At 38.0% G+C, this 20,645-nt stretch overlaps 1 protein-coding gene across 1 annotated transcript in view; it reads left to right on the forward strand.

The window, feature by feature from the left end:
* Positions 1–8,296: 8,296 nt before the first annotated feature.
* Positions 8,297–20,645, forward strand: part of plxnb3 (plexin B3) — a 98,704-nt gene continuing 86,355 nt past the window's right edge. The window contains exon 1 of the mRNA XM_080445278.1: positions 8,297–8,422. The gene's annotated coding sequence lies outside the window, so the exon portion shown is untranslated. The remainder of the gene's footprint in view (positions 8,423–20,645) is intronic.

Raw genomic sequence — 20,645 nt, forward strand, 5'->3', positions numbered from 1 at the left:
GGGTCATAGGGTGTTTCGGGTCTTGCAACATGAACCCTCGCCCAGGTGACCCAGCCGGGGTTGATCAAGCCCCAACTTACATCCCAGGTAGCTACCCACGGTCAGTCCCATAGGGAAAGACAGTAAATTAAGTTCCCTCACATATACAAATGACATCCTGCACATAATTCTACATTCAATAAAACTATGAACTCTGACTGGGGAGGGAGTTTGGGATATAGGTGGGTTACTTATTGATAATGGGTAATGGGTTATTAGTCTAATGATCATTAAAGAAGACTTCACCCATTTTCAACCTATCTTCATAGATCCTCACTAATGCTCCTGCTAAAATTGTGTGATTTTTTTCTTCTCAGTCTGTGTCTCATAGGAGGGCTATGGACACTTCAGAAACGCATCTACCAGTGAAAGCATAAAGAACGTTCAGGGCATACTTGCCAGCATTAGCCATAGATGGATAACACCGCAAGGTGGATCATGGCAAGGTGCCCAGAAACCTAATGGGATGAATGACCTATTCAGTCCCGACTTTAGTGACCTATTCGATCACAACCTTCCCAAATGGAGATTCCCATAGATGGAGACAATTAACCTCCCCAAGTCTGACATCTGATGGCAATTGATATCCCTTTAAAGCTTTAGTTAATACTAGTTGGTATTATAAGAATATGCGATTGCTTTAATTACTATTGTTTAATTGCTGTCCCAATAAAGAAGACAAAACTGTCAGATGGCCAAGTGATGAGAGGTCATCTGTCTGTACATGTGTATGCATTTGTGGTTTCTGTTCCTTTCTGTCCTTCCCTAATCTTAGAAAGATGCAGGTTGGAGAGAAATGCCCCCCCCCCCCATTGTTTGAAGACAAATGCTGAGTCAGGTGGCGAACCAACCTGAAGACCATCCCACATTTCAGTATATAGGGGCTCTAGGGACAGATAAGAGGGCTCAGACTTAGTGAGGTGACCTCGATGCAATTTGTTGCTGATAAGGAAAGCTAGTGTGAGCCCAGAGATCTCTGTTAAGTACATTTCTCTAACTTTTAACTTACTGCTTGATTAATAAATACACTTAATTTTAACAGTCTTGTCTGCTCTTAATTTCACCAATACAATGGACGGACGCACGACAAATTATGTCATTGCACAATTTGTCTGTTGTTTAAATAGCTGAAATCTCCAACACATCATAGAATCTCTCCTAGACGATTATCATGGAGATACCTAACATACCTAGCGCTGACATCAGAGAACCCCTACTGGAACTCCATATATGGAGATAACCAAAACGTCCAGGACAAACATCAAAGTCCTAAGGGAGTTCATCAGGACTGACATCATGGCTAAGGGAGTTCATCAGTGAAACCGAGCGACATTAGATAAGCATCAGACAACTCATCAGCCTAGTTGGTTTTCACAGCCTAAGCCTTACATATCGATTTTACTTACTTCTCATAGCGGCTCTCGGATCTGGTCAAAGAATCAGCCGATTATCAGTTCAACAGAAAGGATTTTTTTCCCTTCAATATTTAAAATTGTATATATTTGTTTTTATTAACGCGAGAACAATGGTTTCCATTATAGCGTGCTAACAGGAATAGAAAGCCTGTAGTTTCTATTATCTTGGATTCCCCATCGATTATTTTTTTCTCGATGGGTGCCATATTATCATGAGCATTATTGAGGAACAATTATATGAAGACAGGTTGAAAATGGGTGAACTCGTCCTTTAAATCCTGATGTGAAAGAAAATATTTGTATAGAAGAACAAAAAGGTTGTTAGGTTGACAGCACCTCAGTAAAACTACTAAGGTGCTGTGAAGTTGGGAGGCACAAGGGGAAAGTGAATGACCCCTGCTGGTGGAGCTTCCACACCACAAGTATATAGTTGTAAGGGATTTACGGTTTTATGTCCCAGAAAGGTTTGGTAGTCTTGCAACATACTTTTGTGAGCCGTAGCTTTGATCTAAAAAAAAAGACAGAAAAGGCATTAAAAACAACATCATACAGTCATTAGATGTGGTGTTAATGACTGTCTGTAGATCCTATTGCTTACATGTTAGACTACAACTTTTACTTTGAAGGACAAAGACCATGTGATGTAACACGTGGTCACGTGACATCTTTGTTTTGATGAAAAATGTAGATTAAAAGATGACTGACATTTTGAAAAACAAAGACAAATAAAGATGTTTTCCTTTGTCAGTCCCAAATCAAAAGATGCCAAAATACTAAGCACAATATCAGAAAAATGGAGCATTTTCCTGATTTTTGGGTAGGCTAGAAAATTGGAAAAATGAAGCAATGTTTAATTTAGATTCTAAAAGGAAAATCAGTAAAATAGACATTCTTTGATTTTTATTCTGGGATGAAAAAAATGAAAAAAACCCTATTTTGAGCTTTTCTCAGTGTCAGTCCCAAATCAAAAGACGCCAAAATACTAAGCACAATATCAGAAAAATGGAGCATTTTCCAGATTTTTTTGTGGGCTAGAAAATTGGAAAAATGAAGCAATGTTTAATTTAGATTCTAAAAGGAAAATCAGTAAAATAGACTTTTCAGATGTGAATTTGAATTGAATATAATATATCAGATTATACTAAGATACCCCCAACTGACCTTGGGATCTTAGTATAATCTGAGGTTTAATTTGGAAGTGATTATTTGAAAAATGGAGCAATATTTAATTTGGTTTCTGAAAGGAAAATCAGTAAAATAATTATTTGAAAAGTGAATCGGAATTGAATTTCAAATTATACTAAGATCCCCCGACCGGGTGATAACTATGTTTTTTGATTTTTTTATGATTTTTTGAAAGATAACATTGAAATGGATGGGATTCTGTAATATTTCAATAATTTATTATTAATAATTGCTGCTGTAAAACATATTGATAATGATCCCTGGTGTGCAAGAGACCATGGGGCACATTAATATTTAGTCCTTGGGTGATAACTATGTTTTTTGAATTTTTTTATGATTTTTTGAAAGATAACATTGAAATGGATGGGATTCTGTAATATTTCAATAATTTATTATTAATAATTGCTGCTGTAAAACATATTGATAATCATCCCTGGTGTGCAGGAGACCAAGGGAAATAAAACTATTTAGTCCTTGGGTGATAACTATGTTTTTTGATTTTTTTATGATTTTTTGAAAGATAACATTGAAATGGATGGGATTCTGTAATATTTCAATAATTTATTATTAATAATTGCTGCTGTAAAACATATTGATAATGATCCCTGGTGTGCAAGAGACCATGGGGCACATTAATATTTAGTCCTTGGGTGATAACTATGTTTTTTGAATTTTTTAATATTTTTTGAAAGATAACATTGAAATGGATGGGATTCTGTAATATTTCAATAATTTATTATTAATAATTGCTGCTGTAAAACATATTGATAATCATCCCTGGTGTGCAGGAGACCAAGGGAAATAAAACTATTTAGTCCTTGGGTGATAACTATGTTATTAGATTTTTTTATGATTTTTTGAAAGATAACATTGAAATGGATGGGATTCTGTAATATTTCAATAATTTATTATTAATAATTGCTGCTGTAAAACATATTGATAATCATCCCTGGTGTGCAGGAGACCAAGGGAAATAAAACTATTTAGTCCTTGGGTGATAACTATGTTTTTTGATTTTTTAAATATTTTTTGAAAGATAACATTGAAATGGATGGGATTCTGTAATATTTCAATCATTTATTATTAATAATTGCTGCTGTAAAACATATTGATAATCATCCCTGGTGTGCAGGAGACCAAGGGAAATAAAACTATTTAGTCCTTGGGTGATAACTATGTTTTTTGATTTTTTTATGATTTTTTGAAAGATAACATGGAAATGGATGGGATTCTGTAATATTTCAATAATTTATTATTAATAATTGCTGCTGTAAAACATATTGATAATGATCCCTGGTGTGCAAGAGACCATGGGGCACATTAATATTTAGTCCTTGGGTGATAACTATGTTTTTTGAATTTTTTAATATTTTTTGAAAGATAACATTGAAATGGATGGGATTCTGTAATATTTCAATCATTTATTATTAATAATTGCTGCTGTAAAACATATTGATAATCATCCCTGGTGTGCAAGAGACCATGGGAAATAAAACTATTTAGTCCTTGGGTGATAACTATGTTTTTAGAATTTTTTATGATTTTTTGAAAGATAACATTGAAATGGATGGGATTCTGTAATATTTCAATAATTTATTATTAATAATTGCTGCTGTAAAACATATTGATAATCATCCCTGGTGTGCAGGAGACCAAGGGAAATAAAACTATTTAGTCCTTGGGTGATAACTATGTTTTTTGATTTTTTTATGATTTTTTGAAAGATAACATTGAAATGGATGGGATTCTGTAATATTTCAATAATTTATTATTAATAATTGCTGCTGTAAAACATATTGATAATGATCCCTGGTGTGCAAGAGACCATGGGGCACATTAATATTTAGTCCTTGGGTGATAACTATGTTTTTTGAATTTTTTAATATTTTTTGAAAGATAACATTGAAATGGATGGGATTCTGTAATATTTCAATAATGTATTATTAATAATTGCTGCTGTAAAACATATTGATAATGATCCCTGGTGTGCAAGAGACCATGGGGCACATTAATATTTAGTCCTTGGGTGATAACTATGTTTTTTGAATTTGTTATGATTTTTTGAAAGATAACATTGAAATGGATGGGATTCTGTAATATTTCAATAATTTATTATTAATAATTGCTGCTGTAAAACATATTGATAATCATCCCTGGTGTGCAAGAGACCATGGGGCACATTAATATTTAGTCCTTGGGTGATAACTATGTTTTTTTAAATTTTTTATATTTTTTGAAAGATAACATTGAAATGGATGGGATTCTGTAATATTTCAATAATTTATTATTAATAATTGCTGCTGTAAAACATATTGATAATCATCCCTGGTGTGCAAGAGACCATGGGAAATAAAACTATTTAGTCCTTGGGTGATAACTATGTTTTTAGAATTTTTTAATATTTTTTGAAAGATAACATTGAAATGGATGGGATTCTGTAATATTTCAATAATTTATTATTAATAATTGCTGCTGTAAAACATATTGATAATCATCCCTGGTGTGCAGGAGACCAAGGGAAATAAAACTATTTAGTCCTTGGGTGATAACTATGTTTTTTGATTTTTTTATGATTTTTTGAAAGATAACATTGAAATGGATGGGATTCTGTAATATTTCAATAATTTATTATTAATAATTGCTGCTGTAAAACATATTGATAATGATCCCTGGTGTGCAAGAGACCATGGGGCACATTAATATTTAGTCCTTGGGTGATAACTATGTTTTTAGATTTTTTTAATATTTTTTGAAAGATAACATTGAAATGGATGGGATTCTGTAATATTTCAATCATTTATTATTAATAATTGCTGCTGTAAAACATATTGATAATCATCCCTGGTGTGCAGGAGACCATGGGAAATAAATCTATTTAGTCCTTGGGTGATAACTATGTTATTAGATTTTTTTATGATTTTTTGAAAGATAACATTGAAATGGATGGGATTCTGTAATATTTCAATAATTTATTATTAATAATTGCTGCTGTAAAACATATTGATAATCATCCCTGGTGTGCAAGAGACCATGGGAAATAAAACTATTTAGTCCTTGGGTGATAACTATGTTTTTAGAATTTTTTAAGATTTTTTGAAAGATAACATTGAAATGGATGGGATTCTGTAATATTTCAATAATTTATTATTAATAATTGCTGCTGTAAAACATATTGATAATCATCCCTGGTGTGCAGGAGACCAAGGGAAATAAAACTATTTAGTCCTTGGGTGATAACTATGTTTTTAGAATTTTTTATGATTTTTTGAAAGATAACATTGAAATGGATGGGATTCTGTAATATTTCAATAATTTATTATTAATAATTGCTGCTGTAAAACATATTGATAATCATCCCTGGTGTGCAGGAGACCAAGGGAAATAAAACTATTTAGTCCTTGGGTGATAACTATGTTTTTTGAATTTTTTATGATTTTTTGAAAGATAACATGGAAATGGATGGGATTCTGTAATATTTCAATAATTTATTATTAATAATTGCTGCTGTAAAACATATTGATAATGATCCCTGGTGTGCAAGAGACCATGGGGCACATTAATATTTAGTCCTTGGGTGATAACTATGTTTTTTGAATTTTTTAATATTTTTTGAAAGATAACATTGAAATGGATGGGATTCTGTAATATTTCAATCATTTATTATTAATAATTGCTGCTGTAAAACATATTGATAATCATCCCTGGTGTGCAGGAGACCATGGGAAATAAATCTATTTAGTCCTTGGGTGATAACTATGTTATTAGAATTTTTTATGATTTTTTGGAAGATAACATTGAAATGGATGGGATTCTGTAATATTTCAATAATTTATTATTAATAATTGCTGCTGTAAAACATATTGATAATCATCCCTGGTGTGCAGGAGACCATGGGAAATAAAACTATTTAGTCCTTGGGTGATAACTATGTTTTTTAATTTTTTTATGATTTTTTGAAAGATAACATTTAAATGGATGGGATTCTGTAATATTTCAATAATTTATTATTAATAATTGCTGCTGTAAAACATATTGATAATCATCCCTGGTGTGCATGAGACCATGGGAAATAAAACTATTTAGTCCTTGGGTGATAACTATGTTTTTTGATTTTTTTATAATTTTTTGAAAGATAACATGGAAATGGATGGGATTCTGTAATATTTCAATACTTTATTATTAATAATTGCTGCTGTAAAACATATTGATAATGATCCCTGGTGTGCAAGAGACCATGGGGCACATTAATATTTAGTCCTTGGGTGATAACTATGTTTTTTGAATTTTTGATTTTTTTTTTAAAGATAACATTGAAATGGATGGGATTCTGTAATATTTCAATAATTTATTATTAATAATTGCTGCTGTAAAACATATTGATAATCATCCCTGGTGTGCAGGAGACTATGGGGCACATTACTATTTAGTCCTTGGGTGATAACTATGTTTTTAGAATTTTTTATGATTTTTCGAAAGATTCCTTGAAATGGATGGGATTCTGTAATATTTCAATACTTTATTAATAATAATTGCTGCTGTAAAACATATTTATAATGATCCCTGGTGTGCAGGAGACACTTGGGCACATTCATATTTAGTCCTTGGGTGATAACTATGTTTTTTGATTTTTTTATGATTTTTCGAAAAATAACATTGAAATGGATGGGATTCTGTAATATTTCCATAATTTATTATTAATAATTGCTGCTGTAAAACATATCGATAATCATCCCTGGTGTGCAGGAGACACTTGGGCACATTAATATATAGTTGTTGAATGATAACTATAATTTTTAATGATGTTTCGAAAGATTACATGTAAATGGATTCTGTAATATTTCAATAATTTATTATTATTAATCGGTACCGTAAAATATATTGGTAATAATCACATATTGTAAAGGACACACATTGGCACAATAACATTTAGTTGCTGGTTGATAACTTTGTTTTTAGATTTTCCCAAAAATTACATTGAACTGTTATATTTCAATATTTTATTATTAATAATTTGTGCAGTAAAACATTTTGGTAATAATCACAGACGAGAACATTAGACACAAACAATGTTTTTAGATTTTTTTAGATAGAGTTTTATTACATTTTTACATGTATATATTGAAGTGGTTGGGATTTACGATTTCATTGAACGCACCATCAGTTCGCCTAACCGTAAAAGGCCACATAGTTGCGCAGCAATTTTTGAAGCACGGCTAGTGCGACCGTCTCTCTCTGAAGTGCGGCCAGCGTGACCGCAGTGGAATATAGCCTATAGTTTTATTAGTAGCCTAATAATTAAATAATACCATTAAATATTGAATGGACTTCAAGACTGACCATGACTACCACTCCTAACACTACTATGATTGCTGCTACTATTAGCCCTAATAATCTTCTAACACAGTTTTTCTCAACCTTTACTCCTCCTTTCACTGCTGCTCAGTTTTCCTCTCATTTCTTTCCTTCCTCTCTCTCTCTCTCTCTCTCTCTCTCTCTCTCTCTCTCTCTCTCTCTCTCTCTCTCTCTCTCTCTCTCTCTCTCTCTCTCTCTCTCTCTCTCTCTCTCTCTCTCCGCCCCACGTGTTTACCGGCGGAGGGAGGACCCGCCCAGTGAGTGTCTCCAGCCTGCAGGCGGAGGGAGGTTGGTGCTTCTGTCGCTTCAATGTGAAATGAATTAAAGAGAAGAGAGACTGAAGCTAAAGAAGAAACCTGCTGCTGGGAGAAGAACCCACGGAGACCAGACAGACACACAACAAACACACAGACTGACATAGATAGAGAGAGGTAAGAACTGTCTTTGTATCTTAAAAAACCCTCGTGTGTTTCATGGTAAAAACATTTGACAGCAGCAGGCTTGACTGGTTGGTGTTGCGCCTCAAAGTCGCTCAGAAACACGGGAAATCCTCCCAAGTACAGTGTGTGCGTTTGTGTTTGCGTGTGCGTGTGTGTGTGTGTGTGTGTGTGTGTGTGTGTGTGTGTGTGTGTGTGTGTGTCTGAGCGACCTGCTGTGGATGAAGAAAGTGACGTGTGTGTTTAATATGTGAACAGCATACCAACTAAGGAGTTGTTGTGTTGTTGTTGGGTAGTTTTTTATTTAGGAACACTTTTGTCAGAAGTTTAGTGTACTCCAGACTTCATTCTGTTCTGTCCTGGCACGGCTCGGCACTTGCTTCAGCCGCATACTAAATAGTTGACATTCCAACAGGCACGCACGCATGCACGAGCGCGCGGTGCTAGAGGTGTTCATTCTTTCGAGTTTTCATTTTATTTTATATATATATAGATAGATAGATAGATAGATAGATAGATAGATATTAGAACTACAGTTAAGTTAACTAAAGTTCATTAAAGTTCAACTAGAACTAGAACATTCAATGGCTTTTAATTGGAGATCCAGAATTAGTAATAATTCATTAGAATATATCAGTGCAGTAGAATTCAGTCTTGTTGTTGTGTTGTTAATTACAGTTCACTGGAGTTCAATAGAACCAATTAGAGTTCAGTAGAGAGTTTGTTCTGTATTTGCTGATGTCTGCTAGTACAACATTACATACTGTACAACATATAATAGATAGGACTTAATGTGCTTTTAAAGTCAGAGGTCATGATTAGGTTTATTCGAGTCATACCATGTTACTAATGATTAACTATCTAGTTATGTTTGTCATTTCTGTAAGTGTTTGTCTGTTATGTTTTGTTGTATCGTTAAACGTAGGCTATTTATTATGACACACACACACACACACACACACACACACACACACACACACACACACACACACACACACACACACACACACACACACACACACACACACACACACACACAAACATACACTGTTGAGGGATGAGGGATGGATGACAGTTTTGACTTGTGGGTCAAACAGACCAACTCAACGGTAAGCAATGGATTAGGTCTTTAGTACAGATTACTGTTTCTTGTTAATAATCTCTAATCCACCCTCCCCCTTAGCACACAGTAGTAGTTTCGGGGGGTATGTCAGTATATACTGTGCCGCCCACAGTAGAAATGAGAATTCTCTCTACCATTTCCACCATGGCAGTGATCCCTTGGGTATCTCTGGCTGTATATTCTGTTCAGGCTTTGTGACGGATCAGTGGGCACTGTTGGGCAGAAGAACTGTTTTACGTGACTTGGGCGGGCAGGACTGCTTTAGTGATTTCCATGTGAGACCGACAAGTAAACATGGAGGAGGATAGTTAATTGAAAATACAGAGCGGGACACCTCCCAAGCAACTCAAAGATGACAGAGAGAATTGCTTGTTACTTAAAGGGGTGTGACTCATGTCCAGACAAATTACCTTACCACAACACATACGTTTACTGCGATATAAAATGACGTAACCATTTAGTTAAGATGAAGTGCTGCTGTGCTCTGAACTGACTCTCAAGGAACTCAACATGTCATATATGGATGCAATTGCTATGTTGCTGTTGTTGTCTTAACTAAATAATGTTACGGGTGCTAGGCTAGTACAGTATGTGATAAATAAATTATCGCCTGGGTATTTCGTTTGTCTTAGAATGCCAGGGTCATAATCTGTCTATACTGTTATAGAAGATTTTGGCCCTATCGTACCCCCCCCCCCCCCCCCCACACACACACACACACACACACACACACACACACACACACACACACACACACACACACACACACACACACACACACACACACACACACACTAGTGTATTATTCAGTGTTGAGGATAATCAGTACAACAAATCCCAAATGACCAAAAATCCAATCCAATAAAGGCTGTCATCTCTATGGAATCTTGAGCTGTCATGTTAGCATTCCAACAGACAGACAGACCAACAATCATGTCATTAAGAGTTATTCCTGTGTGTGTGTGTGTGTGTGAGTGTGTTCGTTCGTTCGTGAGAGCGGGTGTGTGTGCTGAACTCTGTATTTGATCTGTCCTGATGCAATGAGTTGAACTGAATGGTAACTCATCTGTCTGTGTGTCTCTTTCTCTCTCTCTCTCTCTCTCTCGCTCGCTCGCACGCACGCACGCACGCACGCACGCACGCACGCACGCACGCACGCACGCACGCACGCACGCACGCACGCACGCACGCACGCACGCACGCACGCACGCACGCACGCACGCACGCACGCACGCACGCACGCACACACGCACTCACTTGTTTTTCAAAAGTGTTGGGTCATTGCGTTGACTTCTATATCTATATCTCCTTAAACCTAAAGACTGATGGTAGTGACGGCCATCACTACCATCTGTGTGAGTTGAGTTGCACACCCGGCCCTCAAGTACAATCGGCGTTGCCGTCGTTAAGAGACGGGGGGCTCTCTCCCTGCATTTGCCCAGGGCAAACACACAACACACAGACAAACACACTGTGTGTGTGTGTGTGTGTGTGTGTGTGTGTGTGTGTGTGTGTGTGTGTGTGTGTGTGTGTGTGTGTGTGTGTGTGTGTGTGTGTGTGTGTGTGTGTGTGTGTGTGTGTGTGTGTGTGTGTGTGTGTGTGTGTGTGTGTGTGCGTGTGTGAGTGAAAGAGAGAGATGCACAAACTACATAATGTCAAGAGTGACAGAAAGTGTGTGTGTGTGTGAGAGAGAGAGACACGCACGAACATCGGGGTTGCAGACGAACATTACGCTTGTAAAACTCTGCCTACTGCAGGGGTGTGTTCAACTCGCAAATTATTACCATATTCTCAATTCTCAGTTCCTTACAAAAACAGGTTAGAGAGGAGTAGCGTGAAAATGCGGTGTCTTTTTGTTTATGTTGCTCAACAGCCTTCCAGTTTTACACTGCAGATTCCTGCAGGCTAGGATAGGTATGGACCACCTTTATTGGTCCCTCGAGGGAAATTCAACTGCCACCTCCTGGCATGGAGTTACAGCATTTCACAACAGCGCCATCAGTCGATCGTCTGTGCGCTGTGTAACAGCTTGCACACTATTACGCTACTTTTAACACCTTTAGAGCCAACGTCTGACCCAAGTGATTGCCCGGTGCCACACTCAGCCCAGTTTTTACAGAAAGTGTCTCCCTTTAAGATTTCCTACTGTCACTCCTACTGTCTGTTTCTCAACTCCCCTATCGTCTCTCCTACACTGTCTCCCTCTCAACTCCCCTATCGTCTCTCCTACACTGTCTCCCTCTCAACTCCCCTATCGTCTCTCCTACACTGTCTCCCTCTCAACTCCCCTATCGTCTCTCCTACACGGTCTCCCTCTCAACTCCCCTATCGTCTCTCCTACACTGTCTCCCTCTCAACTCCCCTATCGTCTCTCCTACACTGTCTCCCTCTCAGCTTTCGTAGTGTCTGTGTCTCCTACGCTCTTCGTCTTCTTCTCAGCTGTCCTACTGTCTTTTTCCTAAACTGTCTCCCTCGCAGCTGTCATACTGTCTGTCTCTCCTACGCTGTCTCCTCTCATGGCAATTTAACAGGAAGTCCAATAATGAGCTATGCAAATGAGAAGCATCTTTCTGTGTGTTTGGCATTCATACCCTGACATACAGGTCTGACCTGTTCTGTGTGTGCGGTGTGTTTGTGCGTGAAGTGGTCTGTGCGTTGGTAGTTGTTGATGAAAGTGTTTAGTTTGCGAACAGGAAGGTGTTAGTTGTGTTGTACACACTGAATCAGTATTAATCTGTTCAGTGTGTAAGTGTCCGTGTCCATTAGCAGTCTGTTTCACTAATACAATCTGTCTGACCATCTGTTTCACTCAACTTCTACCGTCTTAACACATCTCTGTGTGTGTGTGTGTGTGTGCGCGCGCGCGTGCATGTGCACGCACACGCACACGTACATGTGTACATGTGTGCGCGTGCACGCGTGTACGCTTGTGTCAGACCAGATGCCAGTCTGACAGTGTGTGTTAGTACCTACCCATCACCATGGTTACAGGATATGCTCCAGGTGTGGAGCTGGAGAGCCATCAAACCCCAGTCAGATAAGATAAAATAAAATAAGATTAGATTAGATTAGATTTGACTGGTCTCAGATCTTTTCAGTGTTAACTCAGAGTAACAGAAACCACCCATCTTTACTGTATCAGAATGAAATACAGCCAGTAACCATAATCTTCTATAGCAGTGGTTCTCAACTTGTGGGTCGGGACCTCCAGGGGGTCCCAACATGATTGGGGGGGGGGACTTTATGAAAGTAAATTAACAATTTTAAGAACAATTTAATGCCTTTTTAATACGTCTAAAAAGAAAAGAAAAGAAAAAGGCCATTACTGCATCAAAAGTAATTAACAAACCATACTATAAAAACTGTTAAATTGTCAAATTGCGAGGCGTTGAAAGCTTGTAGATCAGCTATCTTAACAAAATGTATGTGTGGAAGCGAGTCGAACTAAATGCCCCAACTGCTTCAAGTTCCTGTCAGGGTGGTGGGTTCCCACTTCAAATATGATTATTTTGGGGGGTCCCCAGTTCGAATATGATTATTTTGGGGGTCCCCACTTCAAATATGATTATTTTGGGGGTCCCCACTTCAAATATGATTATTTTGGGGGGTCCCCACTATTTTCACTATTTTTGAAAGATTTTGAAAGTTTAAAATAGGGCATAAGTGATTAAAACCAGGAATAGTAAACACTTAGTTATGCCATATTATAAAACCATAAAACCATATTATAAAACCCAGATGATATCTTATACGATATGACATGACACGATATATCATGATACAGTATATCATAATATTGATATAATATTGATATTGCCCAGCCCTAGTCTGCTATGGTTGGCAGATATGACAGATATCAGTCTATATAACAAACTAACTCCATTTAACAGACCACTCTGTTACATGGTTTGCCATCTAACTGCATTGCCAGCCTCTCTTAAACTAGGTTAGATTATAAAGTTCTAATCCAGAACGATGATGTCATCTGACTTTATATCCTGTAATCTTTACTACCCCCACCCCTCTCTCTCTCTCTGACCATTCAGCATATAACATGTAGCAAGTGTGTGTGTGTGTGTGTGTGTGTGTGTGTGTGTGTGTGTGTGTGTGTGTGTGTGTGTGTGTGTGTGTGTGTGTGTGTGTGTGTGTGTGTGTGTGTGTGTGTGTGTGTGTGTGTGTGTGTGTGTGTGTGTGTGTGTGTGTGTGTGTGTGTGTGTGTGTGTGAGATCTGATTCATCTGCTGCTGAAAAAGATCAAAGAGTTATTGGTTCAATTCCTCAGGGGTTCCGTTAGCTAGCGGGCAGCCGAGGACAGGCAGCAGGATGCACTGCAGGGGGGGGGGGCTTTTGTGTTTATGTTCATCATGGGATGTTAACAATGGACATCTGAGGGGGGTGTTTACAGTATGTAGATGTGCGCCGCAAGTGTGTGTCAGTGTTGATCTTTATATTCCGTGTTTTCACAAAAGTTAATTACATTATTTTTTACGTTAATTTAAATTAATAGTTTGTTAGTTGCAATGGCAGATTTGACTGGTTTCCAGGCTAGCACGATTTGTCTGAAACACTTTCTGTCTAGATAGGCTTTAATCTGACAATTGTGTTTGACTTAAACATAACACAGTATATCAAAGTGCTGATCTCTTGTAACAAAAATAACTCTGCTTCAGAATAAATCATATTGAAAATAATCTTAGCAGCAAAAAAAAATTGGACAGCCAACTACTGTAATACTTAATGATTTATATTTCCTTGGATGACGGTGTTGCTCAACACAAATAGCAGCATCTACAAGCTTACAATGCATTGCGATGTGATACCTTGTGAACTTGTAGATCTGCTATTGTCTGTTAGAGACACCATCAATGACGGTGTATAAATCATGGTTCATTCAGTAACGGTTTCAGTATGACTCGTCACTCGACTGTCGTTCGACATTGAGTGTACTGCAGGATATGACAATATAATTGCAACCACTTGTGAGAGGGCATGCACTGCAGTAGTGCTTGTCTAACGTCTTTATCATGATCTTAACCCATTCAATCCGGGAAAGCATCCGTGTCATTTTTAGATATCTTTGGCAATTCAAAAATAGTAGATATACAAGCTCGCTATGAGCTTGTTGATGAAAGCATCCGTGTCATTTTTAGATTTCTTTGGCAATTCAAAAATAGCAGATATACAAGCTCGCTATCAGAAATTGTGCAAATCTTTGAATATATGTATTTTTTAAACATTTGTAACTCAAATCTTTGCTTCTTGGGGGTCCCTGGAACAACATATTTTCAGATGGAGGATCCGCGGACAAATACATATAATTTGGGGGATCCTTGACATGAAAAGATTTGAGAACCACTGATATTATAGCAACATACAGTACGTTTAAAAAAAATAAGAACTGTTATATGGCTTATAATCTGTTTGTGCCTTTGGGAACTTGACGGATATGGCGATGTGCTGTATAACGTATGTTTGCGTCATTGAGGTTTGTGTTCTGGTGCCTGGGGTTTTGTGATGCATTTTTTTGGTCCTTCAAGTTCATGCTAAATCTTACATTGTATTTTATGGTGATGTTTGAGATGGGGGTAGTTACTGTAGATTGCAGTGCTGCGATAATAAGAAAGCACTGCTTGCAAATGGAAAATGATGACTTTGTTGTACATCCAAACTGGAATGTGCTCCTATTTCAGCATAAGCGCCCTTGTCACAGGGATTTTTATCATTGTCGCTAATGTCTTTATCTTGAAAAGATTTTGTCATACGCTCTCTGTCTTGTGCTCTCTGAGTAGGTTCTAAACCGAACACAACGTGACGTGACGTCAGAGATTTGCATACTGTAGATCAGTGGTTTTCTGTTGCCGTGTGGTCAGATGGGTGGGCGTGCATTTGCAAAGCATGGTCTGTTGTGTTCTGGCTTGGATCAATGTAACTAGCATTAAGTTCCTAGATCGGCATCACCATCAAAACTCACTTTTCAAAGTTGTAAAGAAAAATGTAACGTTGAATCTATTTATTCGATTTTTTATTAATGTTATATTATCTTGAAAATCTAATCTAATCTAAAAACATAAATCATGCATCCCTCCATGTTTGTTTCACTCAGACTAAACGGCTAGAACTGCCAGGTAGGGTTAAATGTCAAGTTGATTTCACTGCTCGCCAGGGTCAAAGGTGAAGTTAGACACATGATTTCACTGTTGGCCAGGGTCAGAGGTGAAGTTCGACACAGCTAGGCGGGGTCAGAGTATGTTTTTTTCATATCTGTAATACAGTATATGGACGATGTCCACAGCAGTCTCTTAAAAACTATTTTAGTCAGGTTGTGTGTCTTTAAAACCAAGTGTTTTGTTCTCCAACATTTCCCCATAAGATATATATTTATTTTATGCACATTCATGCACTCAATGCATGGAGGGGGCTCCTTTTACACGAGGAGCCCTGAAAACATACTTTTCAGATGAAAGTAAAACTTTCATCTGGTCACAGCCAGGTCTGGAGGAAGAGTGAGAGTCACAGAATTTAAGTTCCTTGAAGTCTAGTTGTGGAAGTTTTTCCACAAAGTCCAGCGTCAACGTTGCCATCTGCCAAGCACTTCATTCGTCTGCTGACAAGCTTTATGGAGATGCTGATTTCCTTTTCCAGCAGGACTTGGCACCTGCCCACAGTGCCAAAACTACAGTAGTAACTGTTGTGCTGACTATGGTATAACTGTGCTTAATTGGCCAGCCAACTCGCTTGAGTTGAACCCCATAGAGAATCTATGGGGTATTGTCAAGAGGAAGAACTCTCAAATTACAAAAAATACTAGTCTAGTTGGTGTCCTAATTGACAGCAACCTCACTTTGAACAGCCATATGAATTCCTACAGTAATGCTTTTTTACATTTTTTACTTTGGAAACATAGAAATTATTAAGCCATGTCTGTCTACAAAAAACTTTGAAAGGGTCATTCATGTTTTTATTCATGCTCTTTTAATTTATTATTGCAACTCCCTTTTCTCCATCTGCAGGAAAAAGTCTCTAGTCTCCTCATTCCCTGCCAGACTTATTTCTGGCTGTGTTTGCCCACTGCCAGCGATTTAGTGTTTTTTATAACTTTAAAAAATTCACAATTATTTTTTCCCCATTATGATCGCAAGTGCAATCGTTTCTAAACACACAGGCAAGTCGTGCACGCCGCTCAAACAACAAACATTCCGACCGAGGCGGAGTCTCTCTCCTCCAGTCCAGTGTGAAAACCCCATGAATCGCCATGTGAACGGAAAACTCACTTACCGTAATTTTCGCACTATAAGCCGCACCTGAATATAAGCCGCAGCAGCTAAATTGAATGATTTGTACATATATAAGCCGCACTGGACTATAAGCCGCGGGTGTAAAATCCATAGATTTAGGAGGTCCCCTAGTGGCCGTTAGCTGTAAAAATCCATAGATAAGCCGCACCGTTATATAAGCCGCAGGGTCGAAAAATTGGAAAAAAGTCGCGGCTTATAGTCCGAAATTTACGGTACTTTTTTCACCTCGCCACAGACCTCGCTAAATCCCTTATGATCGCGTGTTCAACTGTTTGTAGACACACAGGGTAGTTGTGTGAGTGGCCCAGAGAAGACATTTTCAATCGGCGACATTCCATTTGGCAGTAGTAGCTGAGCCGAGAAAAGGTTTTAGAGGAGGACCTAAACAGGAAGCGGACGGAACCGAAAATCTTCGATTTCACGTATTTCCGTATCCGGGTGTGCTACAATGAAATGTGTCACTGCGAGAGATGAAGGAACGTGAGATCTTGTTTAAAAAAAATCTTTTTCAAAATTACGTTTTTTACGTCCTAGGCAGAATTGATAATTGGAAATAATTACGTTTTTTACGTCCTAGGCAGGGAATGAGCTAACAGGTACCTGAAAATGAGAGCACTTTAGACCTATCCTTTCATATTTGCACTGGCTGCTGTTCATTTCAGAGCTGATTTTGACATTTTCCAGGAATGTTTTGGCCTCAAGCTACAGTTTACAGGTATTTCTAACATTTTAACTCACAGGCCCTGAGGTCCTCAAATGCTGCCGGACAGAAAAACACCAACTTAACCCATTAAGACCTTAGGCCGATTCTACAAATACCTTCTAAATCAGTAGTTCTCTTCACTTTCAAGATTATTCTTTTTTTAGTTGCAGATAGCAGCTCGTAGCGCGGCACGAACATGTGTGTAAAATTATCTTGAAATTGCCCAATAGACAGTGCCATCATTTCCAACACATTTCCATGGACCTGATTCCCACGGGTGATTACGAACAGTAAAGGTACAATAAATATGATAAATATTAATAAATAATATTCAGCAATAAGTAGTACAGTGAAAGTATAATATGATTGATAGAATAAAGTGAGCAGCGATACTAAAGTGATGATGTGCATTGTCATATACAGTATATAGATACAGATGGATGAAAAAAGTCATGGAAAACATCAACCATCAAGCCACCAGAACAGCTTCAATGCATTGTATAAGTCTCTGGAAGTCTACTGGATGGAACACCATTCTAACAAAAGATATTCCTTCATTTGGCTCTCTGATGGTGGTGGAGAGTAGGACTGCAATGATCGATTATTTATTTCTTAGCTATTAGATTATCCTATCAATTAATTTTTCATTTAATCAAATAATAGAGAAGTGTCTTTTTAAACTATTTTGTATTTTTTTTGATATATCAATGAATCGACACTAAAAAGTCTAATTGAATTTTTGTTTTCTTTTTGTTTTAATTTATTATTAAGATTAACTGCTGCAGCCATGTCTTCACGGCCCATTAATTATACTGTATTTAAATGACATAGGATGTCTTTTATGTCTGTGTATATTGTGTGTGTGTGGGTGTGTAATATTCAATTGAACATTATCTGCGCTCAAGCCTAGAAATAATTACTAGCCTACTAATCGGACAAACAAAAGAAATCCCCATATGTTTAATAATGGATTGTCCCTCCCCCTTGCACGCAAAGCTGAAGTGACAAGCAACTGGAAAAAAAATCGTTTATCCAGAAGCCAGTGATGTTAACTAAACAATAATAACAATAATAATACTTTATTATTATTATTGCTATTATTTAAAAAATAATCGTAATCAAAAACTTACGCAAGCTTTTTTTTTTGGGTGCTCCTTGTGTGTGTCATTAACCTGCGCATTTCGTGTGAGCGAGCAAGTGAGAGAGAGAGAGAGGGAAAAAGTTGGGCATGTTTACAGTGCTTGTCAGTGTTGCATTAATAGTTAGTGTTATGTATATCAAGACACTTTTTCAAGAAAAAGAATGATGGCAAGAAGTGCAATGAGATGGATGTGATGCTAGAGGAGATGTCATCTCCTGTTGCTTTTCCTGCCACTGTCTCATGTGGTTCAGGCTCAGGTTGGCGGTTATGATAAAACTAGCACGCCGTCACTCACTGTAATGTTAAAGCCAGATCACATATACTTGGATAGATAGACCTTTTATACTTCATCATCATACGAAGTTGGGTCGCAGATGTACAAGCTCAAAATGCATCTCGTGAGCTCACTCAGCTGAGCTGCCTTGTATATCTGTTACTTCTGGTGCTGCACAACACCGACGTATGACGGGGCATAAATTAGGCATAAGTAGGCTAGTGTCTGTGTGACCTGACTATGTCTGCTCTTAAGAAAGGTCACACACACACACACACACACACACACACACACACACACACACACACACACACACACACACACACACACACACACACACACACACACACACACACACACACACACACACTAAATAGTCTGTGTAACCTACTTATGCCTAATTTGTGCATAATTTAGGCATAAGTAGGCTACAGAGACTAGTTGATATTTCTTTGTTAAAATAAGCGCTAAATCGCTCTATATTGTGATAGTAATCATACAAAAACAATATTGGACCGTGACCTAACACCTCTCCACCATAATGTCCTGGGCTAAGCCCCCGATCTCTCAGGAGCCTAGAATCTCCCCTGGTGATCACTCAGCATAACTTTGTATTGATTTGCAGTGACCTTTGCCCCTAACGGGACCAGTGGACCCAAACCATGCCAGGAAAATGCCCCCACACCAAAAACAGAGCCTCTCACTACTACAGGGGTCAAGCCCCCACCGGACCCCCTCAGTGCAGGGGTCAAGCATTCAGGCCTGTACCATTCTTTCAGGTGTATGCCATCCAGCATTTGTGAATATGGTGAACAAGTAGTCATCAGTCCATATCACTTTTTCCCCACATCTCTTTAGAACAGTGCCAATGGTTTTTGCAACACTGAACTCTCAAATGTGAAGCTCCTGCCACCAGTGTCCCAATAACAATCTCTCTTTCATAGTCATCTTTTTCTCTTGCCAACTTGATCCAACATCAAGGTCAACTGGGTCTGCTCAACATTTATGTACAGTCCACAGAGCGTGATAGGGTGTTAATTGCTAAACTTTATCATGCAGTACACATGTATGGAAGCATCTGCATTCACAATTAACACTTTAGGCATTTAGCAGACGGTCTTATACAGAGCAACTTACAATAAGCAAGGTAAAACATTAATTATGTTTCTCCACACATTTTGTGTGTGTGTGTGTGTGTGTGTGTGTGTGTGTGTGTGTGTGTGTGTGTGTGTGTGTGTGTGTGTGTGTGTGTGTGTGTGTGTGTGTGTGTGTGTGTGTGTGTGTGTGTGTGTGTGTGTGTGTGTGTGTGTGTGTGTGTGTGTGTGTGTGTGTGTGTGTGTGTGTGTGCGCGTGCGACACACATTCCGTACTGTATATATGGTATGTATCAATCTGTCTGCGTCTCTTATCTATCTCCAAGCCAGCAGTCTTACTGCAGTACAGACTAAAATCAAAGAGCATATTTCATCACATCTAGTCCAACTAGACGCACGCACGCGCGCAGACTCCCTCTCTCTCTCCCCCTTCATCTGTGTTGTCTCTGTATAATTGTTGTAATGTTTTATTGTGTGTGTGTGTGTGTGTGTGTGTGTGTGTGTGTGTGCGTGTGGCAGGGGGTGGGAAGCAGCAGTTGGCACAATCAAAGACTGCACACCCTACACTTGACAGCCTGTGTGTGTGTG

This window comes from Gymnoscopelus braueri, assembly GCF_963280865.1.
Source record: "Gymnoscopelus braueri genome assembly, chromosome: 12".
Lineage (NCBI taxonomy): Eukaryota > Metazoa > Chordata > Actinopteri > Myctophiformes > Myctophidae > Gymnoscopelus > Gymnoscopelus braueri.